At 39.5% G+C, this 14,824-nt stretch overlaps 1 protein-coding gene across 1 annotated transcript in view; it reads left to right on the forward strand.

Moving 5' to 3' along the window:
• The window catches only part of PID1 (phosphotyrosine interaction domain containing 1), a 240,551-nt gene that overhangs the window by 144,864 nt on the left and 80,863 nt on the right, over positions 1–14,824 (forward strand). The window lies entirely within an intron of this gene.

Raw genomic sequence — 14,824 nt, forward strand, 5'->3', positions numbered from 1 at the left:
CCTCCATGTGTTCATTTTTTGAAAATATGCTATAAATACCTATCTACAGGGTATTTGTAAGTATCAGATAATGAACATAGTGGCTTGGGAAATGATGGACACTCAATGCATGGTGGTGATTATTATTATTATTATTATTATTATTGTTTTTAGTTTAAAAAGAAATTGAAATGAAAGAAAGCTCACAGTTCTTTACTGCAGTGTTCATGTAATATTCATTAAATAGCCTAGGTTTTCCAAGCATTATTATCCTAGAGTAAGTCCACTCTATTCGAATAAAAGCGTTCTTTGGCTTTGAACATTTTTTTTCCTTATCAAAGATTCTCCTTTGAGCAATGACAGTAATAAATAAGTCCCTTTGCACATTTCAACTTGAAATGCTTGCAACTTTGTACAGTTATACCAGCATCAGAGAATCCTTCTATAATTACTGCGATGCAACAGCTAGTTGAAGTGAGACAATGTAGCATCACTATTTGGACCAAGATTTTAAAATATTTTTCTATTTGAGTTTTTAGAGGTAATTTAAGGGAATGCATTTCCCTAAACTGGAATTTGCTTTGAATAAGTTCCTTATGATGAGGTTGTAAATGTTGAGTCTCTGTATTGCCTTCTTGAAAATACCTTCAGCTGTTGAGATTGAGTGACATTTGAAGGGGTGGGAGAAACTCTGGTGTAAAAGTCCCAGTGCATTTACCTGTGGTTGGAATCTTATTTAGTAATTTACTCCCTAACAAAATGTGTAACACTGATGTCCTGGGGGAATGGTAGGCACAGACAGAGCCCCTGACAGCTCTCACTGTAGAGGAGAGGTATGTAATCTCATTGATGGCACCAACACATCTGAAGGAGGTAGGTGACCTTTGAGGAAGAGGAACTGCATGGAGGCTAGACAAAAGGGATCCAAAGAGGATGCACGTGGCAATGTTTTCCCAGACTGCTTGAGAGATAGAGAGACAGAAAGACAGAAAAACAGACAGAGAGACAGACAGACAGACAGACAGGTACTGTCTCTACTGTCTCTGGCGGATACGTGTTTTCCAGCCATATAGTGGGTTATTTTAGTTCATTACACATTTTCATGATCTAGGACAGTGGTTCTCAAAGCTAAGGGGTGCAGATTTGTTCCCCAGGGGACATTTGGCAATGTCTGGAGTCATTTTCGGTCTTCACACCTGGGGAGGTGTTAATGGCATCTAGTGAGTGGAGGTCAGAGATATTACCAAACATCCTACGATGTGTGGGACGGCCCTGCAACAAAGAACTATCCAGCCAAAAAGGTTCATAGTATCAGGGTGGAAAATACTTGATGTAGAAAAAAACACACCTTCAGACTGGCCCATGTCTTTTTCACTTACGCCTGCTCAGAATATCACCTTCTTATGGTTTACTTTGCATTTTAGACACCTTGACTCAAGAAAGGGGTTGTCTTAGCTTGCACTGCTATAACAAGATACCATAAACTGAGTGGTTTATCCACAATAAAAATGTATTTCTTACAGTTCTGGAGGCTGAGAAATCCAAGATCAAGGTGCTGGTTGATCTGGTGTCTGATGAGTGCTCTCTTCCTGGCTCAGATGGCTACCTTCTTGCTGTGTCCTCACCTGGTGGAATGAGTGAGCTAGCTTTCTGGCCTCTCCTTTTTTTTAAATTTTTTAAAATTTTTATTTATTTATTGGCTGTGTTGGGTCTTTGTTGCACACTGACTTTCTCTAGTTACAGCGAGCAGGGGCTACTCTTCATTGTGGTGCGTGGGCTTCTCATTGCAGTGGCTTCTTTTGTCACGGCACACAAGCTCAACAGTTGTGGCTCGTGGGCTTTAGAGCACAGGCTCAATAGTTGTGGCTCATGGGCTTAGTTGCTCTGAGGCATATGGGATCTTCCTAGAGCAGGGCTTGAACCCATGTCCCCTGCATTGGCAGATGGATTCTTAACCACTGTGCCATCTAGGAAGTCCTGGCCCCTTCTTAAAAGGGCACTAATCCTATTGATGTGGGCTCCAACCTCATGACCTAATTACCTTCCAAATCCCCCACCTCCACCTGCCACCACTTTGGGGACTAGATTTCAGCATAAGAATATTGGGGGAGCACACACATTCAGTCCCCAACAGGGGTGTGCTAGCTGGTGACTGATAAGTTCTAGTCTCCAATAGAAACAAACTGGCAATCTTGCTCATTCATAAGTTTCTTAAAATTCAAGTCAGTTCTGAGTCCAGTCAGTTTTGGATACCCTGGAAAAAAATGGAAGTAGAATAATAATAGGCAAGTACAATTTTTATGCCCACTTTATAGACCAGAAAACAGAGAGGTTATGTCTTAGCAATCAAAGGAGCAAAAGAGTCACTAAATCCTTTCCCTTTCCTTCCTGGACACATGGCTAGATTACATTTCTCAGTCTTATTGGCAGGTAGGTGTCCCATAGGACTGAATCCTGACCACCGAAATGTGGGCAGAAGAGATGTTTTCCTTGTCCAAGCCTGGCCCATGAAATGTGCATATATTCCTCCATTCTCCTTCTCCTCCTGCCATCTGGATGTAGAGGCTCCAAGTTCTGAGAGGAAGGTGGAGCCACAGGCTGAGGGAGGACCTGCTGCTTGGAGGACAGCTGTCTGACCAGGAAGCTCGGCCCTGGAGAGCTGCTGAAGCAAAAACTCAACTTTTATTTTGTTAAGCCTCCAAAATGTTGGTTAAAGAAGTTATTAGCTTGTTCTCACTAATAATACAGTGAAATGGACAAGAGCAAACGTGAAGGGACCCTTGGCTTGTGGCCATCTTTCTGGGACTATGTGGAGAAATTCACCTCAACCAAATGTGCAGAGATACAAAATGAATGACACTTCTGAAGATCCTGGTGTTTATATTTGTAATGCTTTCTTCGGAATCATGTTTTAAAACCAAAGTACCCGTTAAGACCTCTTTAGTGGTATTTTACACAATGGGTGAAAGCTTATTTATACCTCAGGCCATCATTTTAGTGATTTCAGGTTCCTAAATCCTGCTTGGAGATTCATAAATTCATATATTATCTCCTAAATGCTAAGTGTTGAATGTGAGTCTGAGATTTAGCTGAGAAATGTGGAATACAAAGTTTTTTTTCTGCCAGACCATTCCCAGTTGGTTGTGCATCTCAAGAGCCAAAGCTTATTACTTTCCAAGTTGTAATTTAAACTTGTTAAATTGCCTCCAGACCCATCGTTTTTATGTAGCACAATGGGAAAAACTTGGTGCTCTGGCTTCAGATGCATTTTTCTTTTAATTTTCTCTCTCCAAAATCCTACATCCTTTGGGGCTGCATCATCATTATTTCACAGAAACTTTGAGTAGGAGCATCTTTTTATGAAAACTTTTTTGTTGTTGTTTTCTGGGTTTTTTTGTTTTTGTTTTTGTTTTTGAGAGAGGGAGATTTGCTGTTGTATCTGGCAGGTGGTGTGGCTCTTTTTGAGAGTCTTTCAAACTCATGATGTAGTCACATTTTAAAGTCTTTGTGGCATGGCTGTAAGGAGAAATGAAGCTTTGTAACTATGCAGGAAATTGACCTGGTAAACACATTAGAGTTGGATTATCCTCTATTGCTCCCTAAATAGCTCCCAAAGAATGTGCAGTCCATAGCCATCTCAGAACCTAGCGGGAGCTTTGTTGCTGAGTGACAGAATGTTCACATTTTGCTCGATATGCTCAATATACGTCTATGGAGAAAGCCTTCAATGGTATACCAGCTGCCTGTGGGAAGACCAGCCTCCCACAGGCATACAATGCACATGGGGAGATGAGCTTGGTGTGTACATATCAAGTATGGTAAACACTCAATGGCCGCCCATATTTAAATATTTAAAGAATGGGATGATCTTCAACAAAATAGTCTCTTCTCATCTTTTACTTTATTTTCATGGATATGAGAATACAATATCTGTTTTAGGGTATAGGGGGAGAAGGAAGGGGAGAACTGCTTGTATGTTTCAGTATAGTAGAACCTATATTCTAGGCAGTTTTTCCTTGGTGTTTTCTTCGAGTTCCAAGAAGCAGGTTTTGTAACCTGATCAGGTCAAGTTTGATTTGCCTTGATAACTGATAGAGATTTTTTAAGTGTGCAGAGGGAGAACTGGACCTGAAATGAAAGCAGCTCTTTTTTACTGCCTGTATTAGTTAGGATGAAATGTTATGCTCTGATAACAAACATTCCTCAAGTGTCAGTAACCTAAACAATGCAGGCTTATTTCTTACTTACAGCACATACCCACTGGTGCAGGGCTCTGATTCATGTCCTCTTTACTCTGAGACCCCAGCTGCTGGAGGCTCCTGCATATGGAATTTCACAGGTCTCAGTAACGGCCAGTAGAGCATGGAAAACCACACATGGGTTCTTCAGTGCTTCAGCAAAAGAGAGGCACACATCACTTTTGCTGAATTTCATTGGCCAGAGAGCAAGTCTTATAGCCAGAACTAACCTCCGAGAGACAGGGAAGTGAGATGTCCTGAATAGCATAGGCAGAAACTGGATAGCAGTAAATGGTGCTAATATTTTCTTCACCCTCCCACCCCAAGAGACACACACACATGTAGACATTTAACCTTAAGCCCACCCCAAGGTAAAATGAAGACGTCTCATGAGGGGCAATTTTAGAAATACTGTTCAGAATAGGAGATGCACAGAGAGCTAGATTCTTCCTCCAACTCAGGAATCTTTTTTTTTTTTAATTGAAGTATAGTTGCTGTACAATATTATATGAGTTACAGTTGTACTATGATGATTCACAGTGTTTAAAGGTTAATTTATAGTTATTATAAAATATTAGCTACATTCCTCCTGTTGTACAATATATCCTTGTAGCTTGTTTTATAGCTTGCACATCTTAATCCCCTACCGCTCCCCTTCCCCCTTCCCCCTTCCCTCTCCTCGCTGGTAACCACTAGTTTGTTCTCTAGATCTGTGAAGCTGCTTCTTTTTTGTTATATTCACTAGTTTGTTCTATGTTTTAGACTGCACATATAAGTGATGTCATATAGTATTTGTCTTTCTCTGACTGACTTTTTTCACTAAGCAGAATACTCTCCAAATCTGCCCATGTTGCTGCAAATTGCAACATTTCATTCTCTTTCATGGCTGAGTAGAATTTCATTGTATATATCCTTAGTCAACAGGTGGTGGAAAAGCATTTTGTTCTAGGGGCTATTTCTCCACCCTAGACTCAGTTATGAACTAGCACAGTATAATCTCTGAACTGGGAACATTTAATTTAGTCATCTCATTTTAAAAAATAAATGCAGCTCAGACTAAATTTTTATTTTTCTTTTAATTTTATTGTTTTTTTCACAATGGCAGGTCAAATATCAATGAGAAGTATGTCTATAGATGTGAGACATAGTCACAACAGTCATTTTCAGGGTCTGTTAAACAGACTAAAGGCAAATATGAAGCATGAGAAAGGACTTTAACATGTAATTATGGAGAATTAAAGGTGATGCTATCAGATTTACTGCCAGATATAACCTCAGTTCTTTCTTGTTTGTAACTGTTTAGAGACTTAAGATAATTTTTATCAACTTTTTTCTTTTTCTTTTTTGGTTACAATTAAAAAAATTTCTTTACCCAAGATAAGTAAAATGTCAGTTTCCTGGGAAAAGTCAAAAGGAACACCATGGCCATAAAATGGAGCAGTCCCAGGATAGATGGATAGATTATGATAGGAAAATAGATTGCCTAATTCCCATCTACTGCAGCCTCCAACAAAAACAAAACTCCGGACTTCTTTTTTGAAACTCCTCATTAGGTCAAAAAGAAAATAATAAAATTAACTCAGCACGATGCCTAAAGAGTAAACATTTCATTTTATTTTGTCTTTGCCCCAGGTTTTAATTTAACAAACACATACACAGAAAGCCTCTCATGCTGTCCTCAAGTCTTTCTGTGTTTTATTTATTATGTAGCAGAGTCTGCCAGAAATATGACCTGCAAAGGCAGCATCTTCCTGAGGGAAGTTCATTACCTGGCATTGGTCCACTAGCATCTTACAGAAAGTATTTGCAAGTCATATAGCTGATAAGGGATTTGTATCCAGAATATATAAAGAAATCTTACAACTCTAATAAAAAAGGACAAATACCCAATTTAAAAAAAAAAAATGGGTAGATGATTTAATTAGCCATTTCTCCCAAGAAAATATACAAAGGGTCAATATGCACATGAAAGGATGCTCAAAGTCTTTTAACCCTAGGGAAATGCAAATCAAAACTATCACACCCACTAGGATGGCTAGAAGCAAAAAAACAGACAATAACAGGTGTTGGGGAGGATTTGGGGAAAGCAAAAACCTTATACACTGCTGCTGGGAATATAAAATGGTACAGCCATTTTGGAAAACACATTGGCGGTTCCTTAAAAAGTTAAACTAGAGTTATTATATCACTTTAAAAGGTTAAAGTACTGTTATTTTATCACCCAGCAGCAATTTCATTCTTAGGAAAAATACCCAAGAGAAAGAATCCCAAAAGAAATGAAAACTTATGTTTCATTAAAAACTGGTACACAGATGTTCATAGTCACATTATTCACAATAGCCCCAAATGCAGATAACCCAAATATCCATCAATTGATAAATGGATAAACAGAATATGGTGTACCCATAAAATGGAAAATTATTTGGCAATACAAATAAATGAAGCACTGATACCTGCTACAATGTGGATGAATCTTGAAAAGATCATGCTAAGTGAAAGGAGCCAGTCACAAAAGACCATATATTATATGATTCCATTTATATGAAATGTCCTAATGGCCAATCTATACAGACAGATAGTAGATTAGTGTTTGTCTGGGGCTAGACAGGGGTGCACAGGGGGTATGGAGTGACTACTCATAGGTATGGGGTTTCTTTTTTGGAGTGATGAAAATGTTCTAAAATTAGATTGTGGTGATGGTTGCACAACTCTGTGAATTTACGGAAACCATTGAGCTGTACTTTTTAAATGAGTGAATTAAATGTTATGTGAATTGTATCTCAATAAAGCTGTTTCTCTTTTTAAAGTAAGGTGAATTTTGTTCCACTCCAATGCTGAAATAGAACCCTGCCTGCGAGGGTCTGCTGCCTCAGTAGTTTATAATGCTGTATGGTGGGTTCCAAGTTCTAGTTCAAAGTTGCCCATTAAGGAACTGGTAACAGCTATTAGCTCTTAGCCCTTTCTCAGCCCCTCTCCCTTTCCATTCCACATCGTCCACACTGAGATGTCTCATGTTCTTGCTTCAGAACAGAAGTTTGGCTAAAACTTCATAATATTTGCTAATGAACTTGCTCGATGAAATACAATATGGAAGCCCTCAACCCTGATTTCCAGTAGTGACCATAGTAGACTTGCTTTTCTTCGATGTGCTCTGCAAATGCTGGCTGGCTGCTTTACCAGTGAATATAACTGGCCATGTGATCTTGGAACCATCTAGAGCTTTCTCTAATCTGAGTGCCTTTGGTGTAGGACTTGGTTTCACTGTAGGGTAGCACACACTCCAGTAATCAATCAGAATTCTGTAAGCATGGTGGCCTTGGGGAAAGGAGTTGCAAAACTCGTTTAGAGGGAAGAGTAACTTCCTGCTTGGTATTCCAGTGGAAGACTATTCAGCCATTGCTCGGTGCCTTTGCACACTCTGTGTAATGCCATTGGACTTTCCTTGAACAGAGATACACATGAATATGACTATTTAAATCATTAAGCCTAATATTGTATGGACTACATTTATTTAAACATTGTAGGCACATAATACGTTTTGTTTAATTAATTAATTAATAATTGTGTAGAAATGATCTCTCTGCTACTTTATGTATGAGACCTGGATTGTTATAAATTATATAAACTTTTTCATTAACTCTTCAGCTGTATAAACTTTTTATTGTCTCAGTAAGAATTTAATATGAACTGTAAGGAAAGAAAATACTGATTCTCTTAGAGATGTTTATGAAAATTGCATTTTTTAAAGAAATGACAGTCCAGCTCCTTGTATAGTTCATTCTCAAACTTCATTCAGGCCTCTTCTTTATGGGACCTTTTTGCAGTCTTCTTCCCTGATCACCTGTCAGAAATCCACAGGGTCCCTTTTCCTCTCTATCCCTTTGTCCTTTATTTTCTCTACAGCCATAATCACTCCCTGTTTTCTGCTATATTTATTTCTGTATTGCTTATCTCATCCATAGAATATAAGTCTCATTAGGGCAGGACTCTGTTCATCTTTTTTGCTGGTCTGTCCCTAGCACCTTGATTGGTATCTGGCTTATTGTAGGTACTCAGTAAAATGTATTTTGATTGAATAAACAAATACGACATACACACATACTCATGTACTCTTTCTCCCCAAAATGTAGTGTTCAAGAAGAGAGCCCCACACAGCATATAATGTATGGGTACACCCATTTCTTAATTGTAACTACTCATTATCCAGCTTCCAGAAACCTAGGTCATGCTGACAATGTAGAGGGGATGTAGAAGTTTGGAAGGACCTTCTTATCCAACTCCCTTTCCCAGTGAGGAGACTGAGGATCACAGTGGTAAAGGGACTTTGCCTTGCTCACAAAAAAGTGACAGAACAGAGACTATATCTCAGATGATGTGACTCCGTAGGTGCATGGTTCTCAAGCTTAGAATGTGTAGAAAAACAAGTTATTGGAATGTTTAGCCCTTCTAATATTTACTACCACGAAGGTAATAATGCATGTTAATTACACCCAAGATAGGTGGGGAACCTTACTCCTTTGAGAATCAGCAATAACTGGCTGAGACCCCATCTCCCAGGTGGTACTCAAAGATTTTGAGGTGTAGGCAGAGGGTGCTCTGTATTCCTCCTTTGTTCCAATTAGTTCAAGATCATTGACTTTTCTTATATATGCTGTTCCTTTGCTACCTCACCACACTTCCAAGAGGCCTCTCTAGGTACTTGGCGAAATCGAAGGAGAAATTATACCATTTCTTTAGGAGTAAGAGTGGTTTCCCATCAGTAATGGCTTTAAATAAAGAATAAATAACACGCTGTTAAACATTTGAATTATTTTCACCCACTAACTGCTGCTATTTTAGGGTGTTAACTAGTTTAGGCTGCTAAACTCTAAAGCCACACTGTTCTGATAAAGCAATACATTGCCCTTGTAGAGATGAATGAAACAACAGGAAGTACACTGACTCTGTGGGGATCTTGGCCTTACCATGTATTAACAGTGTAGTTTTACACAAGTGAATTGGTATCTTTAAGCCAGAGTTTCTTGATTGTAAAATAGAGAAAATAGTACTTACTCTATGCGGTAGTGAGAAATAAATGAAGCAAGACATGTGAAAGCTTTGTTATAGAATGCTCCGTGCAAATAACATCACCATTGCCATAGCACACACTTTTAAGGTAGTTTTATTTCTTTAGAAAATGACTGCATGAATTCCCTAAGCTTCCTGTCCAAGGCATTTCTCCTTAGTAGCTGAAACTCTGAAAATGATATCCCCACTGGAGTGAAAAAGGTGGTCCGGGTGAAGAAAACAGATTATGTGTAATAAGTTAGAAAGCAACTTGAGAAATAGTCTGCCCCGATTGGATTTTTTTTTTTTTTTTTTTTTTTTTTTGAGCAGGTAAGTGGGGTTTCATCAAATTTGCTAAATACCTGTGTTCAAGACTTTTGCTGTTGAGATATACCAGATTTCTTTTCATATTTACACAGGGAAAGATCTTGGTTTGTTTACTGATTCAAAAAAAGAAAAAAAACGCACAACATTCCATTGGCAGAGATCCTGCCCTTCTTGGTAGGACTGGCACATTTTGCCTTCTGGATATATTTTACTTTAAATCCTTTTATGATTAATACTTTCCTGCAAATAAACAGCGTGTTAACATTGTTTGAATAGGCCAGCAAACACATAGGTGGATTTTGATTGCTTTCTTACTTGTGTGGGACAGATAATGGTTTCTCTTCCCTGTTCCTTTTGCTGTTCCAAAGCACTGCCACCATAGCATCTCAAAATATGGGGTCAGTGGGATTGCCTTTCCCCTTCATAGAAGAAAGATTGGGGTGCGGAGCTATAAATGACTTACCGTTAATCTCAGAGCTGGCAAGTAACAGAGCTAGGGTTTTTTTCCTTCTGTTTTAATACTAATGATGATACACATGCATATGAATAAGTAGACATGAGGACCCTTTGTTAAGCCTGGAGAAATGGAGAATAATATTCTAGTGCTCCTCTAAAATAATATTATTTATTGCCACCAATCCTGAGCTGGGGAGAATTTTCAGATAAGCCACCCCCTTTTTTCTTCCCCTTTGTTAACCTGTGTCTATAATGGGAGGACTAAAAGAGATGGTTGATGTGAATGCAGAAGAAATAGAAAAAGAAATGGAGCAAATCTAATGATTTGCTATGTGCCAGGCTCTGTTTAAGTCACTGAAGATACAGGGGCAAAGAAAATAGGAATGTTCTAGCCTCATGGAACTTCCAGTCTATTGAGAGAGACAGACAGGCAGTGGATCAATAACTGCTCAATAACTATGACTGCAGTGAGGGTAAATGCTTGGGAGGAAAATACAGGCAGGAGCCCCTGTAACAGGGCATCTCAGCTGAGCATGGGAGTTCAGGAAGTCTCCTGAAGACGTGCCATTAGCTAAGACTGGAAATCTGGGTAGGAGGTGCCAAGTGGTGGAGGTTTGGTGGCAGAGAGGGCAGGGAGAGTCCAGGCAAAGACAGGCACATGAGCAAAAGTCCCGAGGCAGCAAGAATCTTGGCATATTTGAGACACACAGAGGTTGAAGTGAGAGAGCAAGTGGAGGGAGATGACAGAGATAAACAGGTAAGAGCCACCGATGATCGTTGGTCTTGGTCTTGCCAGAACCTTGATGATGATGCAGAAGATTCTGACCTCCGTTGTAGAGCAGTGGGAAATTACTAAAAAGCTCAGAGCAGACAGGTGTATTAAGGCTCTGGCTGCAGAGAAAGGGAGGATGAAGAAAGGCAGGGCTGCATGAGAGACCTATTAGGAGATTTTGGCAGTAATCCAGGGGAGCAGTAATGTTGGCTTTGACTGGGGGTGTGGCAGTGGAGAGAGGAATGATAGATCTGAAGGCAACCTCGACTGGAAGTGAGGCCTGAGGGAGAGGAAAATTTCGGTGATGATTTGGATTGGGGCATGGGAGACTTGAAGGGTATGACATGATTCCATTTATTGATAAAAGAATGGCTAGAAGAACAATTTTTTTCTGGGGGAGGGGGGTGGCAACACAGGAGTTATCTTTTGGAAGAACTAAGTTTGATATGTGAGCCACTAAAATAGACATCAATCTTGGCTGTATTGATCCAGGGCTCAGAATAAATAATTAGACTGAAAATATACATAGCTGAGCTGCCCACTTATAGATGGTATATAAAACCATGTAGGGGGATGAGGTCATCACAGAGAAAAGCCAGATGAGAAAAGAAGAGGGCCCAGGTCATGCCCTAAGGAGTGGATGCTTGGTCGGTTAAGATGTGCCATTGTAAGAGATCATGTCCGGTCAGGGTTAGGCTAGGTGTGGCAGAGTTGCAGGCAATATTTAGAGATCAGGAGAAGAACCTCAGAGAGGAAACTGAGAACAAGCAATGGTGGCAGGCAAAAAGCCAGGAAGAAATGATGTTGTGGAAGGCAAAGGAAAATGTGTGAGATGCTGCTGCGGGCAGGGGGAGGATGTGGTACCATTAGGAGAGTGGATAACCCAACTCAAGCTGGATTGAACACTAAAGTGGAAAGTCTCAGGGTCTGATTTTTCTTTAATATGTCAATGGCTCCTTTCTAGACTTTGTGGAATTCCCCCTGCTGAATATTTCTAACGATTAAAATGATTTATTTTTTGAGTTTTACTTGGAAGCCAGTTGGAAGGTAGAGTGAAACACATGAAGCGATTAAAAACTGAACTCATTTCATTTGCCTCTGGATTTTGGGCCAGCAGAAAGTCCATGTAGTAACTTTTTATAAACGCTGTTTCAGATTATTAAATTGAAGACCTTGACAAAATAAAATATTGAACATAGCCTTTCCAGTATTACTAGATGAAGTAGGGCATGTCTGGTGTGTCTTTGTTGTGAACTGATGTTCCCATGGTTTTCTGAAAGATGTTTGAGTCCTGCCTATGAATAGGGCAGAGCATAAAGAACAAGATTTAAGAACGTCCCTGGTGGTCCCGTGGTGAAGACCTCTCTCTTCTTCCACTGCAGGCAGCACAGGTTCGATCCCTGGTCAGGGAACTAAGATCCAGATGCCACGCAGCGCAGCCACATAATAATAAAATAAAATAAAAAACAAGATTTAGGTGAAAAGTTTATTAAATATAGTTTAGGAAACCATACTACTTGAGGAATTCATACTATGTATTTCCTCTCCTTAAATTCTACTTTGAAATATGTAGCTTACAGTAAATTTTCGAAAATGCTCAAATTTGGGGTTGGTTTTATAGAACCTGAATCTTAAGGACTGCACAGCTGAATGAAGAGTGTAGCTGCTGGTTTTGGTTGATTGCGTGAGTTCTTCACATAAAAGAGCAGCGTAAAATGAGAAACTGGATTCTCAGTTGGATATAAATTCCAGGTACCTATTATTCTTTCAAAGAATTAAGATGAGTGCAAATCTAACTCTGATTTTTTTAATCTCTCAATAATAGCATGTGAAACATAAATAAAGGAAGGAAATAACTAAATTTTACCTTTCAAGTTAAAGTCTATCATTGACGAAGAGTCAGGAGACTTGGTGTTTATAGCTGCAACAAAAATTAATGGAAAATACGTTGTGCAGATTCTTAGAGATTCTTAAGACACAGGTTCTGATTTCAGGGACTTCAATAAGTCGATAGAAATAATTATAAAACAAGGAAGTCATTTCTATTACAAAAATGGATTTTAGGACCTCAGAGGAGGAATGTGGGATGGTATAGGGAAGGATTCGCAGCGGATGTAACAATGTGAGCTGAGTCACATTTAACAGTCAATGTGAAGAGTAAAGACTCAGAGGAAGGGGTCATTTGGCATGTTTAACATGGAGTTACATCTAGTGGAATGGAAGAAAATACCAAGGTAGAGAAGATCCAGATTGCGAAGGACCTGCTGGCCAGGTTAAGGAGCTATTGAAGAATTTCAAGCAGCTGCTTAGTAGGTAATTTATGCATCATGGGAGGTCATCTGTGGCAAGGGTTAGAGTGGGGAGCAGGTCTAGAGGCAGGGGGACTGAAAAAGATGCTATTGCAGTGGTCCAGGTACAGTACAGAGAGACGGAGAACAAGAGAAAATGAGCAGTGAAAAGATGGCTATGCCTCTCAGAAGCATCCCTAAGGAGGGAGAAACAAAGATCTGGGTTATAAATTCAAGTTTGTAACTTTTAGAGTTCTCCGGAGAAGAGAGAGAAATTTATTTAAAGCAACTGGCTGACATAATTGTGGAGGCTGGCGAAGTCTAAAATATGCAGGGTGGGCTGGCAGGCTAAAGACCTACGGATGTGGTGATGTTGCAAGTTCAAGTCCAAAGGCTGTCTCCTGGAAGAATTCCTTCCTGCTCAGAGAGGCCAGCCTTTCTCCATTCAGACCTTCAGCTGATTGAATGAAGCCCATCCTCATCATGGAGGGTCACCTGTTTGACTCAGAGTCTACGAGTTAAATCTTAATCTCATCTAAAAAATCCCTTCAAAGAAACATCCAGAATAACATTTGACCAAATATCCGGGTACAATGGCCCAGCCAAGTTGACACATAAAATTAACCATCACAATAATGAAAGGCTTACATGATTGTAGGCTTATTTATGGGTCCTCTCCTAGCTTTGTCATGTGAAATTATAACATTGGACTAGGTACCATCTAAGATCCAGTCTAGCTTTGAACAAAATACTTTTATTCTTTCTTTGCCACAAAGTTAAGAATGGAGGTTGCCTAGTTCATTTTGCGATTCTAGAATTTTAGCTCTACATGGTACCTTTGGTATCTTTGGTATCTACATCAACACATTTATATAATGCATGAGGAGGTCGGGTGACTTGCTTAATTCATACAAATAGGTGATTCCATTGCTGTCATGTCAGGATGCCATGCTATGCAGCATCAGTGTTCCACCAAAGTGCACAAAAACAAATTTCTACAGCTTAAATCATGTTTGAAACATGCTAGAAAGTTCTCCCACTTAAATGACCCCTCAGCTAGGTTCTAGGGAAGCCAGATATTAGCATACAGTATTGGATTTTCGTGTGGCAGAGATCCTTGGTATGGAGAGAGAATCTTCCAAGACCACAGACAAAGTGAAACATTGTTCACGTCATGAGGCTGAATCACACGATTTTGGGAAGGGGGGTTTTATGTGCAGCAGAGGCATCTGTGAGCTGATTTTAGGGTCCTCTTGCTCCCCTCCAGGTGTGAGGCTTTCAGAGATAAACACAATGGCTTATTTTTCTAAAAACATGTTAGAAACACTTGACCCCTTCTATTTAAGACAAGTGTTTCTAGATGTGAAGTGCATTTGACATAGCTGAGTATATTGTTAGGGAAGCGTTGAAGTTTTAGTGGTGAACCCTAAAACTGATGGAAAAATTAATCATCAGAAGCATTTTGTTGTTGGCAGAGAACCTAGGAAAATGTCTAATAGACTTAAAAATTTTTGGTATTACCTACCTGTCGAGGGTGAGATTTTTAGTTTGGTTTTGCCAAAAGTGTACATGGACCAATGTGAGCTGAGAGCTTTGTATGGATGAAATAGTTTCAGCATTGAAATGATAGATGAGAAGCTCTTAACATGACTAGTGGTTGGAGCAATGTACAATTCAGTCATACAGCTCTAAAGATTTTAGGACCTTCAAACTCTAAT

Source organism: Hippopotamus amphibius, chromosome 8, assembly GCF_030028045.1.
Source record: "Hippopotamus amphibius kiboko isolate mHipAmp2 chromosome 8, mHipAmp2.hap2, whole genome shotgun sequence".
NCBI classification, from domain to species: domain Eukaryota; kingdom Metazoa; phylum Chordata; class Mammalia; order Artiodactyla; family Hippopotamidae; genus Hippopotamus; species Hippopotamus amphibius.